This window comes from Megalopta genalis, chromosome 6 (genome assembly GCF_051020955.1).
Source record: "Megalopta genalis isolate 19385.01 chromosome 6, iyMegGena1_principal, whole genome shotgun sequence".
NCBI lineage: Eukaryota > Metazoa > Arthropoda > Insecta > Hymenoptera > Halictidae > Megalopta > Megalopta genalis.
In genome coordinates, this window is record NC_135018.1 from 20,696,577 (window position 1) to 20,715,934 (window position 19,358).

Genomic DNA, 19,358 nt, shown 5'->3' on the forward strand with positions numbered 1-19,358 from the left:
ATTTTGAGTATGCTAAAATTATTAATGGGAGATAGAAATTCTTAAATGATTCTAGTTTTTAATAACAGATGCAGACAGTTTGCAGTTTGCATAAAAACTCGCAGTCTAGTTATCACAATCCAAGAATAAAACTAAATTGAAACATACGGAAAACAAAAATTGTTTAGTTTCATTAAGAAAATGATTAAGGACGAAGTAGTGATAATCAACGAAGCTGGGAAAGAAATTATTTTTTCAAGGGGTTAATGATACCTGGATGAGTGAAAAGGGTGGAAGGTGTTGCAGTCTTCTACCATTTATCAGCGTTTATCAATAAAATCGAAGTGCTTTTGTAGGTAAAGATACTCTCTAATGGTGGGTTAATTAACCTCAGAGGAGATATGTGTTACCTGCTCGTCTACATCTTAATGGATATGTCGCATAAAAGTTCTACTGTTCCAGGGAAATGGAAAGATATGTATACATTTTTATGTTTTAAACACATTTGTAAATGCTATATATCTATGAAGACCTTCAGTTTATAACGAACGAGGTTGTATAACCAATTAGTTTGATCAACCGTGTCGTGTACAGTCTACGTTTATGCGATTGTTATTCCCGATAAAAACGTTATTGGAAAGTTCGCAAACATATCGACTCGTTATAACAGAGGAAATTCCTTTGTATCTAGATAATTCAATTATTTGAAAACGTTCCCACATATATCGAAATAACATTTTTTGTATTCGATAGGGTGTAGGTCCAAAAAATGAGTTATTCAGTTTACTAAGGATTATATTAACAGAATAGTTCTATTAAAAGATATCGAGGTTACACTGAATTTTGTCTCGCACGGAATAACGCCGATTTTTGTTGCACTTATGTTTGATGCGACGAACTTTTGAAAATAAACTAACTGGTTTATGCGTATTGAAACGCGTAACGTGAACGATCGATATTATTTTAGGTTTGATTGATGAAAGTTTTCACGATATATCTTTTCACCAGATATTTCAAGATAAAACGTGTGTGACAGAGGAGATGATTATCCGCTTTGCTGTCTCTCTCCCTTCCCCTCGCCTTTTCTCTCTCTCTCTCTCTCTCTCTCTCTCTCTCTCTCTCTCTCTCTCTCTCTGACGTGTTATGTCACGACGCCGATACTGTTTGTATAAGGTCACACACGAGACATCTCGCGACGTAATGCCGCTTGTGCGGTGTCACGGCGCGTTACCCCGCGATGCAATACCGTTCGCGCGGTGCCACAGACGAGTAAACACGCTTTAATTCGCGAGCTTTAATTCGAAAAAGTTTGGTTCCACTGACACAATATAGAAGCAAAGTAAGTGGCACAGTCGGAGCAAAAACAAAAGCGCGTGTTTGCTCGTCTGCGGCACCGCACGAACGGTGTTGCGTCGCTGGATAACACGTTCCTGGCATCGCACAAGTGGCATTACGTCGCGAGATATCTCGTCTGTGATCTTATACGTACAGTATCGGTGTCGCGACATAACACGTTCATGAGAGTGAAGCGGTTATTCCGTAACTAATTGAAAACCTGAACAGTTTCATTCAACCTCTGGCTTCGTCCGAGCTTTTCCCCGTGTATTATTGCGAAGGTCGAAAGGATCGGGTAGATGTATGTACCGGTTTTAGCCACGTTAAGGATTTATTAAAGTCTTGTATCACATAAGAAATGTACAAGTTTTAATAAATTATTTAATACCATCAGTTTTGGTATCTAATTTGCAATTGGGTAACAAAAAGATTCAAGAATAATTACAATACATATTTTTCACTCGTACGGCCAGTTCTGACCAAGCCTAGTACCATTTCTGTTCGCCACTAAAATTTAATATTACACGTGTCATAAATTTGTAATACAAGTATATTATTTTCATTATTATTATCGTATCATTTAAACAAATTTTTGTTGCGTTCGTTCTTTTATACCTTTCTTGTTTCGTTCATTCTTCGTACTTCCCTTTTTTCCAATTCCCTTCTTTTTGCTTCTAATTTGTTTTTCATGATTTCTTCTGCTTTCTCCTTTTGTATCCTTCGTGCAATTAATTTTATTTGTATTACACTTTCTTTTTCCACGAATTTCCTTTTATATTTCGGTTCCATGTATCGTAATCTTACGTGTTTCGTGCGTTTTGTCAGTAAATGTAGCTATTCTGCTTACCTTTACGCCAACTGTAAGAACAACACCACAATACCACAGGTTCCTTACCAAAAGCTACTTTATGGTGTAGAAAATGTGGTTTCCTACATTTGATCGTACGTATTCACCAGAAGAAATTACATTTACCAGAGATAGAATTTCTGTTGATTGCTAGGAACCCCAGCCAACTTGGGACAAGAAGATATGAATAATAATACAGATGGCCAGAAACGGTGCACTGGGGCCACAACCGGTACACATCTACCGTATCGTCGCGTCGCAGCTCGATTAACAAATCTTTACGGGACAGCGTACGTGCCATACACGATTTGATCCGTAGGTGGTTCGTCGCAGGCTCTGTAAAAGATAGTAAAGAGAAAAGAATGAGAAGCCGGTGGTGGATGCGGCGGAGAAAGAGAAAAAGAAAAGAAGGCGGACGGGCCAGTGACTGCTGCTGTCATATATAATAATCGCATAAAACAGATACGCGCGAACCAACCAGCCCACGAATATATTATGTTGCCGCGGCTAATTTACGATTATAACGTACGTGTATAACTATCATTGTTGATATACTGCCGCGGCGGAATAGCCAGGAGCAAGCTTGCAGATAGCCGGAGAGGGTGGGGAGCCGAGGAGGGAAGTAGGACGAGGGAATCGGTAAGAGGAAAAGGGAAGAGGACTCGTAGTCGGGGGTCAGGACTCTCGGCGGGGACTGCCTTGAATTACTTCGTCGTCAGTGGTAGTCGTTGAATCTCGTTTTAACGTAATCTTTCTCGACCCCGCGATTTCGTTCGCTGCCGAGGGAAAAACTTCTGTTGATAAGAATCGATGTTACGGCACTTCCGCCGTTCCCGCCGGCGTTCCTCACCCGTTAACCGGTGTACTGCCTAAGAAAGGGGTGATAATTGGAATTATCTTATTGTTATGGCGCGATAACTCCACGCCTTAATTAAAGAATAAGATAGCGATACGCCGAGTGAACTTCTTTTTTTCACGATGCTCTCGGTCGTGCATACACTCGCAGTCGCAAAGGACTGCACTCGCGCGTTAGAATCGGGTTGGATTCAAGATTCTTGAAATTCTATGAACGATGTGTGACTGCAGATGAGACTATTCGAACGCATTAATTTTATTTTATTTATTCTATTTGTATGGGAGCCGCAACTCGTTAGTACACAACAAATTATATTCCTGTATTTTCCAATGGATCGTAAAAAAATATGTGTTATTGTTTTTAAACGTGTGTCCATTTCTGATAAAAATATTTTCGATCGAAAATTATGATTTGAGAAAAAGATGCGTCTCGTATCAGGTTATCCTACCCCTTAATCTATAAACTTGTGAAAGAATGAAAGAAATCTATGATTCAAGCGATGTATTATGAATGGTACGCAGTTTGCGATACAAGAGTCCGTATTGATTACGCGATTGTTGTTTCGAAATCACCGCAAAGGAACCACGAAGACGATATTCTTATTGTCACGCCTGAATAGTTGTAGTATTATAGGCACGCATTGCACAGCTACTTCTATATCCTATTAGCCACAAGGTTCGATATTCAACGCAGCGGCGCAATTGTCAGCGGTACCATTATCGGAGCAGCGCAATTCAGCTTCCGGCATAACGTTTCGAATCTAACCATTCCGACCGTCCACCGTCAGTGAGTTCAGCCTTTAGCGATCCGTCCACTGCATCCGTCGTTTCGTCGTGTATTCGAATTGATTTGTTGTAAACCAGACATCCCTCTGTTTTCATAGTTTCAAGAAACTACGAATAGTAGTTGATGCGATATTCATATATAAGTGAATTAAAAAAAAAAGAAAAGAAAAAAGAAACTACGAAATTTACGTCAGCAGGTTATCGCGCATGAACTTCCAGCGAATTGGTTTGAATGTAACCACTGGTATCGCGAATCTTTTCCAGTATTTATTCAGACTATCGGCGATGATAAGCTTATCGTGAAAGCACGTGGCGATGTTTTTTCTTTTCAGAAATATAATTTGCGATTCTTCATAACAAAATATAAATTTTCTACGTCAGTCGCACAAAATGCGAGTCACTTACGAATTCTTTTGTTTCTCGAATAATTTTAGTAAGCTTAAAGTGTATCTTTTGATCGCGGTTAGCTGTTTTTGACATGAAGAAATGATAGCGAGCATACTCGTCAAAGCATTTAATTGGTTAAGTTAAGTTAATAGAATTGAAAGATAGAACGATCATTTCATTACAACTTAATTATATATTATAACGGGCGTACATACATCCTTCAAAGAGATTGCTAAGAGATTGATGTTTTTAGCCGATGCTATTGAAAAGCACGTATTAAACAGTATTTATATAAGCGATATTAACCGAACTACGAATAAACACGACGAAATTAAATATTTAGTTTCTTTCGGCTGATTGCGTATCATTACGAGTAAATAGACATTTTCCCGCAATAATAAATGTTTGTAGATGCTACCCGGAGAAATTAGTTAAAGCCGTTCGAATAAGACATAGCAAATTGTATTTACATAATTATTTGCGACGGGGCGTCGTCCTTTTTTCCCCGTTATCGAATAAAATTCTAATTCAGTCGATCCGTATCTGTGACCGTAATGCGATCAATAGTTATAATACTGTGTAATCAGTCTTTAAATCATCGACAAAATTAAACGGTCGAATGTAGTTGAAATGTGCGAAAGATAACGCGTGTAAGGGAGGCACCGTTGGTTTGAACAGAGCAATTTTTCCGCTCGATACAATCTGTTTCCGCGTCTGGCAACTCATATCGTCACTTTCCGGATCAATGGACAGGAGGACTATTAGTATCGAAATTGATAATCGTTTATTCCTTGCAAATAAATACCGTGAAAAATAGGAGCACTCTGATGAAAGATAATTTATTATAGCTGTTCAAATATTCATGACAATATTTCGGCGTCCGAGCTATGCTTCACGCAAGATAATAAAATGATAACGCTCGCTGTCGAAGTGCATAATAACGGAAAATGTTTTCTCGATATTAATTGCCGAAAGCTCCATGTGTAATAAATCAATAAGGATGCATAATCTTTCGAGCAATTGCATGATAAATCATACATTAATTTATCCATAAAATGAGCAGAAGATGTGCGCGTATATTTTCTTCGCATTAAACGCTTCGAGGTCGAAACGTGACTGATATATCATGCCTTCTAAGAATTACAAGAATGAATTTATTTCAATTTTTCACTATTTTTTATAATAGCGCGAGTCTGAATAAGGAAATATATTCGAAAATTTCTAATCGAAGCAGTTCTATGACTACAATAATTAGGAAATAAAAGTTTGAAACTGGACATTTCACCGGTGGTGGTATAGACTTAACAATTAATCCAATTAGCGTTTCTTAGTCTGTTAAATCGATTCTTATTCTTAAGTGAACTACCATACATGTCCTTGTAAAATTAGGGAATGTCTAAAATCTTTAAAATGATTTTCATATATTCCAGATTATTTTTTAGATTCTTAAGTAGCGAAGGGAAACAGTGGTTTGGAGATCAGCGAGCCATCAACGAAACGTTTTCCACCGCAAAACCCTTACGCGGCTCGTTCATGGCTAATTTCGTTCACGGCAAACATTAATTCGCGTGACAAATGTTTTCGACCACGGAATCGGAAATTGAAACTCGGAGCATCGCGCGGACGTATAGGATCCGTTGGTTGAAGAATGTTTCGTAATATATCCGCGGGCCGATGACATGAGACTCGAGGAACAATCTCTCGGGCATTCGTTCTTTTTGTTTCCGTCGAAAAAGACCAAACGAGAACTGCGGAATTCGTCTTGCGCTGGACAAATTGGTAGGTAGCAGGCGAATTATTAATTGTCCCTGACTCGTTTTTTGTTTCATTCCAGTGGCAGTTCCCACTGAGGGGACTATCGGGTTTCTCGCTCGTTGACAAGCCACGATAAAATGTCCTGTCAATTTATTTATTAGCCAGTCGCCCCTGACGTGCCGATCCGTAGCCGCGAATTCCATCCCCGACCACGTTCTAGCAAACCCAGCCACGCGCTGCTTCGACGTTTAACCGCAAAACAACTTTCTGCGTGTATACATATCGTTTTCTTTTGCGCGTGCCGCGTCGTTTCAATATTTCCTGTTGCTCGTTTGCTAATCGCCTTGCAAAAACATTTTCAGCTTTATTACCTCGTCGTGGCATTTCGGTAACTGGTCTTCTAATATCAGAAACCCTCGTGTATGCCGCGGAAAGACGTACTCGCATTAATCCTTGGACACCTATCAATGCAGAATAATTCTTTAAAAAGTAGACTTGTTTTTCTTTTTTAGATGTTAGAGACTAGTTTACTAGGGCAATGGTTACAAATTTTCTTTTTTGAAATTGCTATTGATTGGAATGAAAACAAAATTTGATTTTCATATGTAAAACATGTTCCGATAACAGAGAATTTACATATCAGTGATTGGGATAATTGAGATTTCACTGTATATGATCGGATAATTCTTTTTTAGAACCGTACGACAGTTAATTCGAAACAGTCGTGTGATTTTATATCACACGTGAATGATAAAAATATATAAATAATGGAATTGTGTGTTAAATATTTTGAACCATTGTATGAGTTTTCGACTGTTAATTAACTACTTGGTCTCGTGGTAGTTAAATAATCGACCTGCATCCTGGATGCTCGATTAAAATATAATGTGACAATTTTGTCATTTCAATCCTCCTAACTCGATTGATTACGGACCTTCTATTTTACTTAAATTTTTGTTATAGGCTTAGATAAAAGAGTTAAGAAACGAGAGTTTTTTATTTTATTTTCGTCATGCCAAGTAATAGCAAAATTTAAAAGAGGCATTTTGGTCATCATCTAGTAGACTAGTCCCTCTATGATCTAAAAAAATTTCAAGTCACGTAGTCCAGTTTTAAAAAAGTTATTGCGTTTTAAAAGATGTACGCTCAATTTTGCGAATAATTATATGTATTATTACCACATTACATTTCAGATTATTTTTAACCAAGCAATCACCTCCAATAAATATTATAACAATTGAATACCGAAAATTGATGTCAAATTGCCTCGGAGTGTGATATAATTTGATTTAATAAAAATACTACTAATTTAATTTCTCGTAAAGATCATATTTTATTATTGAAATGTATTATATTTTGTCTAAATCCTTGTTGGTAATATTCGTAGTATCAGTGATTAGTTTGTTTAAAGAAAAACAACATCACACGTACCATCTTGGCCATCTCAATGATCGTAAAATGAAAACTTTTAAATCCGTCATTTCGACGAATCTGGTAGTTGTAGCATTAAACGGAGTATTATCGAGACGAATGAAGTAAAAACCGAGAAAAAATTCGAAAGTAAAAGAAACGTATCAATTCGCCTGGATCTATCTTCTCTACTGTTCTGGAAATTGGCGGAAAATAAAAGAGTGTGTGGATAGCGATATAGCAAGAGTGACACTATGCGGAGGGGATGTTGGGGATGGAGGGAGTTACAGCAAACCACAACAACTACACATTTCGGGCGTTCGGTCGGTCGTGCAACCCGCATTATTTCGCGATTGTCGCCAGGCTACCGGTGGAGTGAGAAGAATGTGTTAATTTTCTGGCTATGCATCAACATAAACTTCCACAGGCTTCTCTGGTACCGTTGCATTTTTTCCACGTCATATTTTTTATTTGTTTTTATTGTACATCTGCAGAACGAAACGCGATGAATCCGTTCTACCGTGAATAAAAATTGAAATGTGTGATAATAGAAAGTCAAATGAAAAACTAATTGGAAATAATCGATAAACTGAACTGCTACTGATAGACCACAGGGATCTTTGCGTTGATATAGTTCATACATTTTCGAAAAACTATAAAATGTAGAGTTTAATGTTACTATCGTGCGAATCAATTTTTAAGTTGGCTCTCTCATGTTCGCAACAAATAATAGAGTCTTGAGATTAAACAACTTATTTGACGTTTACGATGTTTTATGATTATTTCTTCCGGGGAGAGTAGCTTTAGTAAAAATAATGTTTCGTCGCTATTACTAACAATAAATGACAACAAAAAGTTTCTTTTGAATATTCTATAGCCAAGAAATATTTTTGTAATATTTTGTAACTGGTTGGCCCGCAAACTGCATGATGTTTAATTATTTCTTATGCTTGAAAATCGCATATTTACAACTGGAGATACTAGACAATTATAAATAATGAAAGCAACAAATATTCTGTAACTGTTCTAAAAAATTAAGTTAGTTATGTAACACCTAATAAACTTGTTCGAATGATCTAAACCATAGAACTTACGATGTGGTATGTTTACGGGCGAAAATACTTAACCGCTTAAATAAACAAATTGTATAGATACTTTTTAAGACTAAGATGTAAAGACTACGGTCAGTAGTTAGTAAACTGCGTCTTTTATAACATCTATGACAAAAATTAATACGTCAAATACAAAACGTAGAGACAGAAGAATTTAAGAAATTATTACATTATTTTTAACGCATTGCAATTATGAAAATAAGAAAGACTCACGTTTTTTCAGTTAACTTAGACAATTTTTATTTTCCATAAAGCTCTACGATGTAATAATTTAGTATAGCGTTATATCGCTTTCTGTAGAAAAATATTTTTTCCATCGCGATCACGAAAATCATCTCTGCTCAATCATATTCTGTATTATTCTAATAGGTTTCGGTGTTTCAATCGAGTGATTATTGCGTTAGGTTTCGAATTCGGTTGCATCAAAGTTACGAATTCACGATCGAGAGCATCCGTTTTAATCGCCCCTAATCTGCTCACAAGAGCTAAAAGCACCAGTACCTCGCTGGTTAATTCATCACGAATCAGTAGTTTTTTCCGAAAATGTTTCCTGGCAGAATTGGAAGATTAATTACTGGAATAATGCAACGCTCGACAAACGCATCCTCGGTCCTTTTTATTACATAATGACCGATTAATCATCTCCTGCTCTAGAAAAAATCCTTTTGTACAAAATGAATCCTGGTTTCGCACGATTTAAATTCGACACAGCTCAGAGAGAAATGAAATATTCCTTCGTTTACTAAATTTATCATTGAAAAATCAATTTCTTTTATTCTAAAGAGATATTGCTACTCCAAAATAAAATCGTAAAATTTATATTTATAACGAAAACGTTGCGTTTACGGTCGCATGTTTTAAAGAAGCTTGTGCTTCGGAAACATATTACAGACGTATATGTTCGATGCAAAGCCTACTTCATGTACAATAAAATACAACTTTACGACTTTATAAATTACTGAAATCTCGTAGAAATTTAATTAAACACTTTCGTATGATTTCTTCGGCGGCAGCTTGTTATTCGTGCTCGCCACTATTTGTATCTTTTCGGCTGTAGGCTGGGAAGCTTGCAAACCAGTCAACGTTTAATACCCAGCGACGACTAGCGTCAACATCCGTGTAACCCCGGCTTATACGACCGAAAGAATCCGACGTAATCCGCGTATCGATAATAAGTATAAGAACAGAAAGATATAACGGCCGTGATTAAAAGGGGAGCCGAATTCTTAAAAGCAAAAAGCATGCGGTTACAGAAAACGCGATCCGACGATTCCAATGGCATCCAAAACATTTTCCATGACGGTTCACCGAGTTGGAATTGCTTAAAACTGGGCGTTCCTGCTTCTTGATCCTCGAAAAGGATGAAGGGGGCATCATCGACATCATCCTCTCAACATTGTAAGAAGAACGACCATTTTTAATAAGGTACAATTAGCGGAGGAAGAGCATTGAAGGAGGCGGTGGACCATTCCCTTCCTTCCTTTGAGAGAATTCTGCTCGTTGGGAACTCGCCGGGGCCGATGTCGCCAGGTATACGTTTCCAAGGATCGAGCTGACTGGCTCGTAAACCTTGTAAAATATTACATTTGGCGCCACGAGGCAGCAGCCTCTTGCTCGATTCCTTAACCTTACTGCCTTAAACTGTAGCCCGTGAGAAGGTGATTAGGCATCCAGGAGCATCGGGTATTGAATTCTATCCGGCGAAATCGTGAAACATCGCGACGAGATAATTAAATCCTTTAATAGTATTACTTCGCGTTCGATACAAAGCATGCCGACGTGTACAATCTCTGCGGAATGGTCACTATATAAATATTTCATCGGCCTTAACGTCGATCCTCCTCGATCGCAGCAGTACCGTTTATTTGCGGAGTATACAAATCGTTGTTTCCCCTCCAACGCGGCTCGCGTTTTTACTTGTACCAGACTTTTTTCCCCGAATCATTATTTCTCTAATGATTCGGGTTCTCTGCGTTTAGAATTTGTACGGCGAACCGTCGGAATACGTGTAGATCAGGCAACAGGAGTGCACCATTATAATAAAGTATGCAGGAATTGAGCGACGAATTAATCTGGACGTTCGATTTGACACGGTCCTATTTTGTATATTATATGTATATAGAATATATATTGTCACGCGCGAAAATTTTGCAATCGATCATGGAATTTAAGTGAAACTAAATAACACAATGCATTCATGTGACTGTTCTCTTTCCTGGCATAAGGCAAAGAAAGAGAAAAATTAAGATAATATTTGCATGTTACACAGTAATTCTGCAATGGTTTACTAAATTTCTGTGAAATTAAATAACAAATTGACTTAATATGAGGCATGTTGGCGTGAATATTGCTGAAACGTTTCCTGAAAATTGGTCAAGAAAATAGAGGCAAAGAAGATACGTAATGATACATTCTTGTATTAACTTAATATGAGGTACATTGATGCCAAAAGTGTCTTAGTAAGTCGTCAAGAAAATGGAAGCAAAGAAAATGCATATTCAACGATACATTCTTTAACAAATTCCACAGAAATGCACCTTTGTTACACACAAATTTGACAATGACTTACTGAATCTATGTGAAGCTAACTAACAAATTAACTTAATAAGAGTGGTAACACTGATGCATGGTATTGCGAGAAAGTTCCGCAGCTAATAGTCGGAACGCGAATGAAAGGAAACGCCGGGGACATCGACGGATTTTATCCGATACACCCAGTAGAGTGGCTCGGGGCGCGCCAGCTTGATAGTTTCTTGTAAATTGTATTAAAACGCCCGTCTTTTACGACCGTGTCAAACTACCTACACGAGCATCTTCGAGAGCCAAGCCAAAGAGAGTCGCAAAACGAGTGAGGCAGAAAGGCAGCTGGGGAGAAGGGAGAAAGAGAGGTGTAACATGCATCGAGAAACACGCAAGCATACCTCTTTTTTCACGCTCCTACATAGACGTATACTCGTTTCGTTGTACACGAAGTTTTCTATTTAATATCGGTGATCTAACCTTTGTACGCTTCTCGTGCTCATCCTTGGAAGCAAAAATCTATTTCTGTGCACGGAAGAATTAATTTAGAACAATTTATAGAACTACAGTCGTGTCACACTTTTGTTCAAAAATCAGTTCTTCATGTAACGAACACAAGTAACTTTAATAGATAGTTAGGTGACTCAGTTTGCATAGACAACAGCTAGACGGCGCGGCGAAATCCTTGGGCATTTATAGCATCCGTAAATCTGCACGTTACAACATCACATATGTTTAAGAAGATTAATGATTATCTTCGTTTTGTGTTTGCTACAAGAAACCTTGCCAATGAAAAGTAGTTGAGAGTACAGTTTGGGGGACTCATCTTCAATGTCCCAATCTTAACGTTTGTTGTCGAAAATACTTCCTCTGGATGACTTCTAGAAGATCATAGCTATTGGTTGTTGTTTCTTATTCATGAAGTAACATTTAATAAAGTGTTAAGGATAACATCGAATTCATAATACAATGTGTCAAGAAACAGTTAAGGAGAAGACAAGAGGACCATCGATATTCGTGGACACACACAGACAGGATGTAGCACTTTCCTTGTACGAAAAACGCGCGCGAGACATCCACTCACCCTCCTTTAGGTCCCCGCGGCTCGTTTCTCGCAGCTCACGATATTGAATCCCGATTTTATGATGCCCCCGCGAGAGAACGCTCGCGGTGTAAACTTTTATTCGCAAATTTAGAGGAAATCAGACCGATGGGAAGGGCGCGATCCGGGTCGGGTCCCTACGGCGGGAAGACGAAGACCAGCCGAGCGTGTCAAGTTATGCACGCTTTTTATGCGCAGATAAAAGTACGGATCGAGTGCCGGTTAGTTCAAATGCACGCTGACATTAGAATATACGACACGATCGTAGAAACAAGCCGACCAGACTTTTAAGGCCTCACAGACGGAAAAACGCGGGAACCTTTTAAGAAAAGCATGGATCTCGAATTAATACTGTAATATCTGAATAAACTTGTCGCGTGAGTTAACGCTCGAAAAAATTAAATTGAATAAATGGTTAAATGATTTCTCGTTCGAACGTTTTAGTAAGAAATTGAGCAAAATGCTCCAACTGATTTATTACGATTAGACAGTGGGTCTTTATGCAAGATACGATTTGTCTGCACGGATTGCGAGAAATAAATAGTAAGTTCTTACTTTCTAGAATAATTCTAGTAGATTAATGATAATACAGTTTTAAATTCCTTTGATCTTTCTACTATTTCAATTTGCCCATGCAGCTACGATCAAATTAACAAAAGTAACATTAACTAAATAACTTTACACATCCATATGGATAACATATGTATTTTTCCTGTTCTTTATAATATGGACACTATTTTGAAATACAGAACTTGAGTAATCAATAAACTTTTTATCCATTGAATAAGACATATTCAATTTTTCAATTAAAAAAATAAACAAAATAAGAGAATCAAAAGATTTAAATAAATTTATATGAAATTTATATTTATCAACAAAACATATTATATTCTTTATCGAAAAATAAACAAGATAAAGGAATAAAAAAAAATTAAATCAATTTATATAAACTTTATATTTATCAATAAGACATATTATATTCTTTATTGTGAAAAATAAACAAGATAAAGGAATCACAAAAAATTAAATCAATTTATATCAACTTTATATTCATCAAATAAGACGTATCACATTGTTTTTATTGAAAAATAAACAAGATAAAAGAATAAGAAAATTGTAATGAATATAAAGTTAATTATGCTCAAAAACGAACCAAAGTCACAGGCAGTTGGTAATCGCATGGTAGCCGGCTCCAGTATCTTAGCATAAGATTTCTAGAAGAATGTTTCTACTCGGAGGAAAATAGCGATTCCATTTTCGTCGGCGAAATCGAGACTCTCTGGCTAGATTTATAGAGTTTTGCCGCCCTTTTCAGGTGGAGTTATGAAGAAACATCGAACATAGGAGCGCGATGGGCCTCGGAATGATCTCGTTGGTTTAGTAGCGTCGATTAGAGGGCTCTTAAAGGGCTCGAAGGGCCGACCTGAGTGGCTACAAAGTGAAACGTAGAAGACGGTTGCCATAGCCTTCCTTCTCCGACCCAAAGATTTCTTTGTCCTTTTTCGCTTCTCTGTTCCTTCCGTACATGTCTTTTGAGCTGGCCCGCCGACTCGAAACAGACCCGGCAATACAGATACTGAAGCATTAATTAATAGCGACTGCTTGCTCGAAACGGTATTACGGTACCATCGAGGTTATCTTCGTTTTATGGTTACAGAACATTTCGAGGATGTATCCGAGGCACCTTCGAACAGGGCTGTAAAAGCTTTCGAAAGATGGAGGTTGAAAATCGTTTTTCTTCCGTCCTTTGTATCCTTTCTGAATGTGTTAGTTTACGTTTATCGTCTTTGTTGCTTCGTTCTCCTTTTATCTGCCTTCCGTTTCTTCGTTTTACCGTTCTAACCCCATCCTCCTTTATTTCAACGATTTGAAATCATTTTTTTCAATGCACAGTTTCGTCACCTCTATTCTTTTCAATTTTTTGAATAGCTAGCCTTTTGTAGATTTTAAAACCTTCTTAATGTTCGGTTTACAGTAATTTCTCCCAAATTCGCGCTCAGCTTGCGCACAAAAATGTAGAACTTGGGAAAAGGAGATACAATTATTCGTGCCTTGCATCTCGTATTTGTAGTTGTTGACAATCGGTAATTATAGAAACGAGCCGCGAGGCTCGAATAATCGTATCTCCTCTTCCCAAATTGTCCATTTTTGTGTGCAATCTGAGCGCGAATTAGGGGGAAATCACTGTACTTTGTTCGCTGCTTTCGTGATTTTTTCTGTGAAGCTTAAAATACATCGTTACTAAAAACATCATTAAGATTTTCATTAAATCAAACTCTAACAGTATATAGTTTTCTTATTTACAAATTCTTTGCACCCCAAGAAAATTTTCTGCACATTGCTTTTCGCTACTGCAGTGCGTAATGAACCTACGTTAACAACACTGTGTAAATGAAGTTCGATCGCAGTTATATGAAGGAGCTCCGTTCGAGATGAAACATAACTTTTTTTCTTCTTTTCCCTAATTCTTCATTATAATTTAGCAATTTTAGATACTTTAAATAACTTTTCTTGTTCTGTCGCATCAACTTAGGTTGAATTTCGATTCATCGGAGAAATTCGATTTTGAAGAAAGTTTGGAGACATCGAAGTTCGGAAAAAACCGAACAAAGAACTAGAATTGAAAAACTTGCAACTGATTGATGGTTTGGTAGTATCCGGAGTGGGTAACATTGTCTTATGGGTCGAATCGATTAGACCAAGTAATAAAGCATCGAGGTGATTCGACGAAATACTAAAAAGTTAGCGTCCAGTAATAAAGCTATAGTAATATGATATTTCTCAACAAAATATAAGCTATAGAATTCGTTTTCAATGTGGAACGACAACGGAAACAAAGCGAAACTGTCTTTGTTAAAGTGTGATTTACTTTCATGGACTCATATTATGTAGCACGAAGATTAAAATTTAAATATTTTCTTCATTCATTACTCAATTTTGTTGAAATTTTGTATAAGTAAACTTTACATATGTGTTCATTTGCCGTAAACAATTTATCGCAAAATCGTGAACATATCACTTGATTTCAACAAATTTTTTTTAAAAACAGTAATGGTACGAATACTTATAGAACTGAATGTACAAGTCAAATTATAGTTTTCCGATCCATTTCCGTCGCTAAGGATCTTCGTAGTCGATAGGACGTTGCATGTACCACAGAAGAAGAAGAAGAAGAAGAAGAAGAAGAAGAAGAAAGACTGAGATATTCTGCATTGTCGATGGTAGAAGATATCGCAGATAGAAGGTTCACGACCTGAGGAAGTAGACAGGCGGTTTCGATCGGTCGATAGGGGATTCCCATTCTTCTCCGTGAACAGGCATTCCTCAGGATGGAAGAAGGGCCCGTTAAATTGGCTATGAAACAGTGGCAGACCGAGGTGGTTCAGCAATCATTGGCAGGGTGTCGGTATCAAACAATTAGCTAAAATCCACCCACTCTAGTTAACCCGTGGGAGGGATAAGATATGGGGGAGTTCGGGTTGAAACCGGTTGTACCAACTAATATCCTTTAGTCTTATCCTTATTATTATCCTCCCCCTTGGCTGCGCTTTAAGCGCGACTACTCTCGGCTACAAGGCGTTCCTATAACCAGGGCTGCCTACGGATATTAAAGCGCATCCTTAGCCCTAATTTTAGCGACTAATTTTATGCGAGAACACCGGCTGATCCTTTAAACCGGCGATTGCCTTCGCTTAAACGGCGCACGATGAAATTTAATTTCATGAACGACGAGCCACCATTGCGGCACGATAAATGTTTCACAGATACATCTCTCTGATCAATTATTCGCTTGTTTTGCCGAGCGTAACTGATAATCGGCTTGAATTTCTGCTTCATCCTACTGTTCGAGAAAAGAGCAACCACACGGGCTAGCTTCGTGGAAAATAAAACATTCCTGACATCTATAGCAATTCGAAATTGTGTGAAAAAAAACAGCGTGTTGATAATCATTAGACTGCAGATGTTTATGCAAGTGCATAATTTTTTAGGAAATAAGTAGACCAATGGGACTTAAACAGTTTATATTATGATAAGGTAATTCTAAAAATATATTTTTCATTTTGCATGTTGCTTATGTTTCGCATATTTTTGTTTAAAATCATATGCAACAATGTATTATTGCATATGTTATTTTCTGAGTATATGCGTGTATCATGCACAGCTGAACCATCTATTTTGTTAAATTAATTTAGTCTATTAGTCAGCACTTGTATCATATCAGTTACATATCGATACAATGCTGAATATACGTTACAGGAACCCATGTTTTCAAAACATTCAGTTGATAATTGAATATTGTCAGTATTTCGAATTCAATCAGTTCAGTTTTATAATTGAAGCGACAAGGTGAATTTCGCGCGAGTACGCTTCAATATTTCTAAAATTCCGAAGTTTCCGAAATTTCATTAATGAAAAGCTGGGTCGAAGACGACCATAATTTAATTACTGATAAAACTAATGAAGAAGGTATTTATCGTCAAACATACAATGAAAGCGTAAAGTGCGATCAAAAATCACGCTGCTTCAGTAAATTTAAATATTAGTATTTCAGAAAGTTAGGATGCAGCTTGGTCGAAAAATGGTTTGCCAAATAAGTTGAGTATTAACATTTCTCGTGACAAAAATACTTTTGCATTTATATTCGATCCTTAGAATGTCTGCAAGAATAGAAAATTGCTGTACATAACGAAATACATATGTATATTGAAGTTCTTTGTAATAATTAAATTGCATGTTTTTGTCTATACTGTTTTTCCACTAGAGATTGCATGAACATTCACATCAGGTGTGTCAGTGACATCAAGTTGATTTATTATTGTTATTATTGTTTTACAATAATTGATATAAATTCGAATTTAAAAGAATCATTTATTCAACGTGTTTCAGAGTATTTTAAATAGTCGCGTTGGCGAAATTGTTATTCACATTATCAAGTTTTGTATTTAAATTCTGCAGCTTTAATTCCACGCGAAATTTCGCATGTTATTGATATTTTGTAACTTTTATGTTTGATTACGAGAGATGATTAATATGCTTAGTCGCTGTTTGCTAGCGTTTATTTAAAAAAGGCTGGAATTTCCTTTGATATTTGCGAATGGAAGAATTTGATTGAATTGTGCAAGTGGCCAACACGGTGCGAACGTTCATTTATGCATGTAACAAAAGGAGAACTTGTCAATGAATGGCTTCCAGTAATGCTCAATTTTGCAGTATTAACGGCGCTGTTGCAAGTCTTACTCTATCAATCGAATGATTAATTTATTCGATCCATCTGAACGACGTTATACATCCACTCGTTATGCAGCATTTCCCGTCAATAAGTAGATTATGCGGATTGTTAATGACCGTAAAGCGGTGCAACCCGAATAGGATGGTTTACTTAATCCGTAAAATATTATCATTATCCCCGGCATAGAAGTCACAATTTTATGAAACGTTCTGAATTATACGCTTTAAAATACTCACTGTTCTGAATAATACCTATTGTTCTCAAATTATTAAAACAACCAAATCAAGTAATTGAAAGAATTTCACCGGCCCCCGGTGAAATTTATATTTAGCTCGCGTTGCTATTTAAATTTTCTCTAATAATAGTGATAATACTCGCGTGTGCGTGTAATCACGTAGTAATTTATAAAGCGCAATTTCCTCGAGCAATGTGCAGCAACAATTCGCGCAATTCTTACACACTTACAATAGCACGTAGAACACCGCGCTTCCACAAACGAGAATTTGTATGTTTTTAAAAGTGGACACAAGGTTTCTGTATTTTTTCACTAGAAACGCAATTAAAATAGTAGTTTAACCTTACCGGGATACTTTTATCTTCAAGGGATTCGGCCACTTTAATACGTAGAATCGATTTGATTTTAATATGTATTTAAAAATAAATGAATAAATCTATGCGATACGTATAGTGTCGGAGATTGTTTTTGACATTCACTTTGTTGGAATCGCCGCTCTGGAATCTTACAAATAAAACACGAATTTCATACAAATTAATATCAGACAACAGATTGGATTTTATTGGAATAAACGTTCGAACGTTTTTGATTTTTGAGTTGAAACAAAATAAAGTGGATACATAACGATTACTTAATGGGACATTAATGTTACTTGCGTGCGGCACACTTGCGTAGAATTATAATAATATTGATGCTGGCCCGCATAAAGGTTTGATTGTTCACGTTCACAAAACGTGTGCATAAAACCGCAGATACTGATCCTGAATAATATTCTACGGATTTAATGGAATCTGTATGTTAATTAATACCAGGCACTTTGATTGTCATTGTGTGCATACCTCTTTAATTTTATGTCCTATCTTCCGTGTTTTATGTTTTAAATCTGCCCAATTATACTGCATTACAATAATGCAACCGAAAAACTTATTTTGTTGCAAATTTACATTTATGAAAGCAATTTTGGAGCTATACTTGACGTTTCGCATATTAATGCGTCGTATTAATATATTCGTCTGTGCGTTTGTGCAGTTTTGTACGCGGAATTATAAATAGCTTTCCCATGAAATTGAAAATGAGTAATTTAAGAAGAGGCTTCCAGCCGCCGGCTTTTATGTTTTCCGAAATTTCGAAATCACATTTCATTCCGTGTCGTGTCATTGAAAACACGCCTCGTTTAACTAAACAGTAACATGTTCTACGCATTATATTTTTGTTAAATATTTTTGATCTTGGGAAACCTTGTATCATAAATTCTTCATAGTATTCGTTGGGTTATGGAACTCGTCAAATATTTTTATTCGAATAACATCGTTAAAAATGATAAAGAAACATGATTTTATTGGAACTATTATAACACCGATTCGTTCTATAACTTTCAATCGCAGTTCAATATATTTTACTTGTTGTTACAACGGAATCGTATATTTTAATTGATTTTATATATTAGAAGAATAAAATTTAATGACTTGATGCATCCAATGAATATTTACTCGTTTAACATATCGATTGTTGAATCAGCCACCATAAAAATTCTGTAAAATGGAAGCAATCTATTTAATGGAACGAAAACAGAAATGCCATGATCTATCATGATTATTCTTTCAACTTCCTAATATCAAATTTGATTTTTGACTCGTGACAAATAATTGCATCAGTCATATTTATTATCTAGAAACACTTTTTTGGCTAAGAAACCCTCGTTGCTTGAAAATATCCAAAGATAATTGTTTATTTTTCTTGTCATTCTAAGTAATAACGAAATTAAAAATAAAAATATTTTAGTCATTGTACAGAATAAACTAGTT

The 19,358-nt window shown here is 36.6% G+C and overlaps 1 protein-coding gene and 2 long non-coding RNA genes across 8 annotated transcripts in view; 2 read left to right on the forward strand and 1 right to left on the reverse strand.

Annotated features, from left to right (window-relative positions):
* The window catches only part of LOC143259661 (E3 ubiquitin-protein ligase RNF220), a 225,366-nt gene that overhangs the window by 167,386 nt on the left and 38,622 nt on the right, over positions 1 to 19,358 (forward strand). The gene's annotated exons all lie outside the window — the stretch shown is intronic.
* On the forward strand, positions 555 to 4,525 carry LOC143259670 (uncharacterized). The gene is made up of 2 exons (XR_013033677.1): positions 555 to 1,615; positions 2,316 to 4,525. It is a non-coding gene; the product is annotated as an uncharacterized LOC143259670 (long non-coding RNA).
* Positions 1,627 to 2,489, reverse strand: LOC143259669 (uncharacterized). Its single transcript, XR_013033676.1, has 2 exons — positions 2,288 to 2,489; positions 1,627 to 2,172 (listed from the first exon to the last, which is right to left on the reverse strand). It is a non-coding gene; the product is annotated as an uncharacterized LOC143259669 (long non-coding RNA).